The 6807-nt window shown below is 46.1% G+C and overlaps 1 long non-coding RNA gene across 1 annotated transcript; it reads right to left on the minus strand.

Moving 5' to 3' along the window:
* Nucleotides 1–62: 62 nt before the first annotated feature.
* On the minus strand, nt 63–1459 carry LOC134586029 (uncharacterized). The gene is made up of 2 exons (XR_010086566.1): nt 1408–1459; nt 63–164 (listed from the first exon to the last, which is right to left on the minus strand). It is a non-coding gene; the product is annotated as an uncharacterized LOC134586029 (long non-coding RNA).
* Between the last annotated feature and the right edge of the window lie 5348 nt (nt 1460–6807).

A 6807-nucleotide genomic window follows, 5' to 3' on the forward strand; every position in this document is an offset into this window, starting at 1 on the left:
TATAGCATAAATTGCAAGCTTTCCATTGGTTGATCTTTTGTTGCTATGCTTCTTCTTTTATCTCTTCCCTCGGGGATGTACACATCCTTTATCATAAGGGTGTTGTCTCCGAGGGAGGTATCGCCATTATGTTGTACGCAGCAAGTTTCATAGCAGTCGGCCATCTTAAAGAACAGAGAAAATATATTTAGACAGTATAAAAAAGCATTGGTTCCTAAGGCACTCATTTTGGGTATTCTGATGGGAGATGTATAGAAAAGGTCATTTCAGATCCTACACGTCCTTCCATCACAAGAAGACTGATACATCGATCCCGGCTGTAGCCAGCAGCCATTTGATCCAGCGCGCTAGTGTCGGGGTAGATACGGGTAGATGAAGTTTCTTAAGTGAGATGAACAGGGGACCGTCGTTGGACGGACGTAGCGTAGAGGTGCGAGACTCATACTCCTTTAGGCATGCTATCGGGCTATAGGAGCAGAAGCAGGGAGCATGCAGCCACCACGGAGTAATGAAGCAAAACCGCCGAGTAAGGAGGCTTTAAAATGGCCGCCGGCACGACCGGCGACAAGAAACCAACAAAATGGCCGCCGCGCGTGTTCCGCGCATGCGCAGAGCGTCCGCGCGGCAGAACCGGAGCAGAAAGAACCCGCCCGGGTAAGCCGCCGGCGGGGGTCTATGGGTGCCGAAAACGGCTGTGGGGGGGTGGGGGGAATGCTAGGAGGCCCCGGAGGACCCGGTCAAATAACGGGCAGGGGTCAAGCAGCCCAAAGGGAAAGAGAGGGTCCTGAGCCCACCCCAGTAAGGATAATAGAGAATAGAATAGTGAACATAGAGTAGGAATAAACCATAAACAAGCCCTGCAAAACCAGGGACAGTCAATGTAGACAAAAATGACAAGTAATAGTAAATAGTTAATGAAGGTACTTAGCTGGTCTGAGGGAGCAGCGAAGAAAGAGGAAGAGGAAGAGAGTGCTACACCTTATATACTGGAAAGGGGAGGTTCCCTTATGTAGCACTGTTGAATATGTATATATGTTAATGATATGCTAATTTCTCTTTTACTCATTTCTCTCTTCGCTGCTGAGGGAAAATTAAAGAAAGAGAAGCATAATAGGAGCCTCCGTGTCTTTAATAAAATCTTTGCGACTTGGTGTTGATTCATTCCTATGTATTTCAAATGCAGAAATCAACAATAAAAGATTAGGATATTATATAATATATGGAAATAAAGTATCCTTCACATAAAATGTAATTGCAAGATGCACCAAACCGTCCCACACACTCCTAACCACTCCAATCACCATATCTTCATTACAACTCACCATTCCTCCTATTTAATATAAAATCTTACATACACTGCATTGCCCTGTAAAACATTATGGATGCTACTCCAACATGGCTACTTACCACTGGTATCTGTCTTCTTCACTTTTTGATTGTTTGCCAGCTGGAGATTCCTACAAAAAACAGGTAACCAGGTAATTATAAACCAGCGCTGATACAATTCTCAACCTATAATTAGCAAGCCTTTTCCCATTACAGCCCTACCCACATACATGGCCATCTGAAGCTGCATTTTCTAAATTAAAATTTCTATATTTATAAATGTAGATTCATGTATTTTGCAATTATCTGTGAAATATGTAATATTTTATACCTTCAGGATTGTGGATTTATTTAACTGTAATATTGTGTTATATTTAATAATGTGAGGATTGTTCACTTTATTCACCTGACATTTTCCCACCACAGCTTCACAGTACCCCAATATCCCGAAATGTATGCTTTCCTGCAAACACTTTTAAAGGGCCACCTATAGTGGTAGCTTAAACACGGCGTGACCACATGGTGTGACTAAATCATCATATGCATTAGCAAGGATAGGTGATTTCAAGAAAGATTTACTTTTTTTTCTTTTCTTTTTTTTTTAGCTTTATCCTTAACGTGCATTTTGTATATATATATTTCGTCTTTCACTCAGTTTCTGTGCATCAAGCTGGTTAGTTATCACAGGTGTCTGTGCCGCGAGATACCGGTGTAAAGCAGCATTTCTTTTTCATTTATATATATTTTTTTACTCTATATGGCTGCCGCACCAAGCTGTGTACTTAGCTCAGGCATCTGCATGTGTATCTGAGTAGTGTCCACGGATGTCTCTGATACAATCTGAAACGTTTCAGCTTTGACTGTTGCTCCATTTTTGTGTGTCTGTGCAAAGGTCGGACATTCCTCAGTCTGCAACAGACACAGGGCCGGACTGGCCCACCGGGATACCGGGAAATTTCATGGTGGGCCATCGGCACCTGGGGCCGGGCAGACAGCTGGGTCTGCTGCCCACTGGCTGAGGGAGGTCTGCTGCCCGCTGGCTGAAGGAGGTCTGCTGCCCGCTAACTGAAGGAGGTCTGCTGCCCGCTGGCTGAAGGAGGTCTGCTGCCCGCTGGCTGAAGGAGGTCTGCTGCCCGCTGGCTGAAGGAGGTCTGCTGCCCGCTGGCTGAGGGAGGTCTGCTGCCCGCTGGCTGAGGGAGGTCTGCTGGCGGCCGCAGAGGGAGCAGGCTCTTCGGTCTCTGCTCCCCCGCCCTCGCGCGCAGCTTAATGAGACCGGGGCCGGAATATGACGTCATATGAATGCTTCCTAGCATGGCTCTGCTCTGTGGACATGCCGCAGGGAGAGTGATCTTGATTTGGATAATGGCTGATCCAAGATGGCTTAATGTGGCAGAAGAAGAAGGTTTTCCTCAGAGGCCAGTGATAGGCTGAAAGGGTCATTCTATCCCTGATTGCCTCATGTGAGTAGCAGTATGTACTATTACTGGCAATGGGAAGCCTTTGATAGGCTGAAATCGGCAGCTGAGGCACACAACCTATCAATGGTGACCAAGGCAGGCTTTTCTGGTGTCTACGGAGGTTGGAGAACCAACTTTGGGTTAAACCATTCGCACACCGTGTCTTTAAAAGAGGTAGAAGTGAAAGAAGTAAATGCAAAGTTTATTCTAACCTGAGGAGGCCGAGCAATGGTAAAATCAGCACCATGAAGATGAGCAACAGAAAAAGTTTGAACATGCAGACCTGTAAAAAATATAACATTGTGAACACAAAAAGATATCTCAGAGATTCCCACAATTCTAAAACCTGACGGTTACTCTATCATTAGATCAGGAGTGCATGAATAGTTTGCAGGTAGCATAGCCAGAGCTTTGCAACTTCTGCAGTCAACTACTTCATACTAAAACTACCTTGATTACAAAGGTAGAAGCAGTAATTCTTCCTATACTACAACTACTTGGCCCGGGTGGTTTGTAGCCACAGTGGCTTTTGCAGATTACTGCACTTATAAGAAATGGGAAACTCTATTGTGCCATTACCCAATTAAAGGCCATAAATTGCTATGGTGCTTGGAGTGTCCCAGTTCTTGCATGCACAGCCATCTAAAAGTAACCCATCTAAATAAGTAGATACATTTACATTGCAGACAGATACAAAGAACTTACTTTGTCCAGTGACGCTCACATAGTGATGACTGGTAGACAAAAGATCGCAACAGGCAAGAAAATAAAAACAGCGTGACTGTAGGGAAGCCGATTTTTATACCAAATTTCTGTAAGAGCAAATAAAATAAAATCACATTAGATCAAATATTAGAGGCAGTCACTGTATTTATTATAATGAGCTTTACTACACACTGTATTGATGATAATGCAACGAAACAAGTCTAGGAGTCCATATATCCTTGGTACAATCAGAGGAGGTAATAGTCCATTACATTATACAGACTGTCTGTACCCAGGTCTTGTAGAGGAGGTAATAGTCCATTACATTATACAGACTGTCTGCACCCAGGTCTTGTAGAGGAGGTAATAGTACATTACATTATACAGACTGTCTGCCCCCAGGTCTTGTAGAGGTGGTAATAGTCCATTACATTATAGAGACTGTCTGTAACCAGGTCTTGTAGAGGAGGTAATAATTACATTATACAGACTGTCTGTACCCAGGTCTTGTAGAGGTGGTAATAGTCCATTACATTATACAGACTGTCTGTACCCAGGTCTTGTAGAGGTGGTAATAGTCCATTACATTATACAGACTGTCTGCACCCAGGTCTTGTAGAGGTGGTAATAGTCCATTACATTATATAGACTGTCTGTACCCAGGTCTTGTAGAGGTGGTAATAGTCCATTATAATCTACATCCTGCCTCCATTGGAACCTTTCTTTGTAATTATTCCCATTGTAATGTAGTAGATTACAGTTAACGTTACTTACGAGCAGTTGATAAGCTTTTTTGGTGAAGTCCAATATCTCGAATGTTTTTGTAAAAACTGAAGGAGTCGTCAGGCAGAATAGAATGAAAAAGAGGACAGCATTGATGCTAAAACATCGTATTAACCATTGCTTTCCCTGAACAGAAATATTCTCCCTGGTAATAGAGAAAGAAGAAAGAAACAGCAGTTAGAGGGTAATATTTGCATAGAGAACTATCAGGGCACCAGAAATTGGGAATATCTACTTTGAAAAGGGAGGATATAAAAGCAGAGCTGGACAAGTAGTTGAGTTGAATATTTCCCTTTCTATTTGCCCAAGTTTGCATTCCCTTTCTTATTTATCATATTGCCCTCCAGGCCCGGACTGTCCATCGGGCACACCGGGCAAATGCCCGGTGCGCCGTGGTGGCCATGGGCCGAGGCCTGCACTTGAATAGACATGCGGCTGGGGAGGGAGAGGAGGACCCGGCGGAGCTCTATCTTGTAGCTCCGCCGGGTTCCTCTTGCGAGATCCGGAGCATTGCCATGGCAACACCCCTGATCTCGCGAGAGTGAACTCTAGCCAGCAGGCTAGAGTTCACTCACCACTGTACCACCAGGGATGATGTGAGAGTGCTGGTCCACCCCTAGGCTAAAGGTAAGAAGGGAGGGGGGATAAAATGCCTGCTTATTTGTTTATTTTATTTTTACCCCCCCAACACACAATCCCTTTTAACATTCACCCACAGCACTATCACACACATCACACTCACACACATCACACACAGAAACACTCACACACATCACACACAGAAACACTCACATACATCACACACAGAAACACTCACACACAGAAACACTCACACACATCACACACAGAAACACTCACACACATCACACTCAGCACTCTCACACACATCGCACTGAGCACTATCACACACATCACACACAGCAACCCTCACACACATCACACTCAGCACCCTCACACACATCACACTCAGCACTATCACACACAGCACCCTCACACACATCACACTCAGCACTCTCACACATAAGACTCAGCACTATCACACACACCAGACTCTCACCCTCACACACACCAGACTCTCACCCTCACACACACCAGACTCTCACCCTCACACACACCAGACTCTCACCCTCACACACATCACACTCAGCACTCTCACCCATATCACACAAAGCACTCTCACACACAGCACTCTCACACAAATCACACTGAGCACTATCACACACAGCACCCTCACACATCACACACAGCACTCTCATACACATCACACTGAGCACTATCACACACATCACACTCAACACTATCACACACAGCACCCTCACACACAGCACCCTCACACACATCACACTCAGCACCCTCACACACATCACACTCAGCACCCTCACACACATCACACTCAACACCCTCACACACATCACACTCAGCACCCTCAACACTATCACACACAGCAACCCTCACACACATCACACTCAGCATCCTCACACACACCAGACTCAGCACTCTCACACACACCAGACTCAGCACTCTCACACACACCAGACTCAGCACTCTCACACACACCAGACTCAGCACCCTCACACACATCAGACTCAGCACTCTCAAACACATCACACTCAGCACTCTCACACTCAGCACCCTCACACTCAGCACCCTCACACAAATCACACACAGCACCCTCACACACAGCACTCTCACACACAGCACTCTCACACAAATCACACTGAGCACTATCACACACAGCACCCTCACACATCACACACAGCACTCTCATACACATCACACTGAGCACTATCACACACACATCACACTCAACACTATCACACACAGCACCCTCACACACATCACACTCAACACCCTCACACACATCACACTCAGCACCCTCACATACATCACACTCAGCACCCTCACACACAGCAACCCTCACACACATCACACTCAGCACCCTCACACACATCACACTCAACACTATCACACACAGCAACCCTCACACACATCACCCTCAGCACCCTCACACACACCAGACTCAGCACCCTCACACACACCAGACTCAGCACTCTCACACACACCAGACTCAGCACTCTCACACACACCAGACTCAGCACTCTCACACACACCAGACTCAGCACCCTCACACACATCAGACTCAGCACTCTCAAACACATCACACTCAGCACTCTCAAACACATCACACTCACACAAATCACACACAGCACCCTCTCACACAGCACTCTCTCACACAGCACTCTCTCACACAGCACTCTCTCACATAGCACTCACACATCACCCACACACACAAATCACACACAGCACCCTTACACGCATCACACACAGCACCCTTACACGCATCACACACAGCACCCTTACACGCATCACACACAGCACCCTTACAAACATCCCACACAGCACCCTCACACACATCACACACAGCCTCCTCACACACATCACACACAGCACCCCTCAAACACAGCATCCATCACACACACATACTGCACCCTTCACATACACACTACACCCCTCACAGACACCCACTGCACCCCTC

This window comes from Pelobates fuscus, chromosome 2 (assembly GCF_036172605.1).
Source record: "Pelobates fuscus isolate aPelFus1 chromosome 2, aPelFus1.pri, whole genome shotgun sequence".
In the NCBI taxonomy this organism is placed as follows: Eukaryota; Metazoa; Chordata; class Amphibia; order Anura; family Pelobatidae; genus Pelobates; species Pelobates fuscus.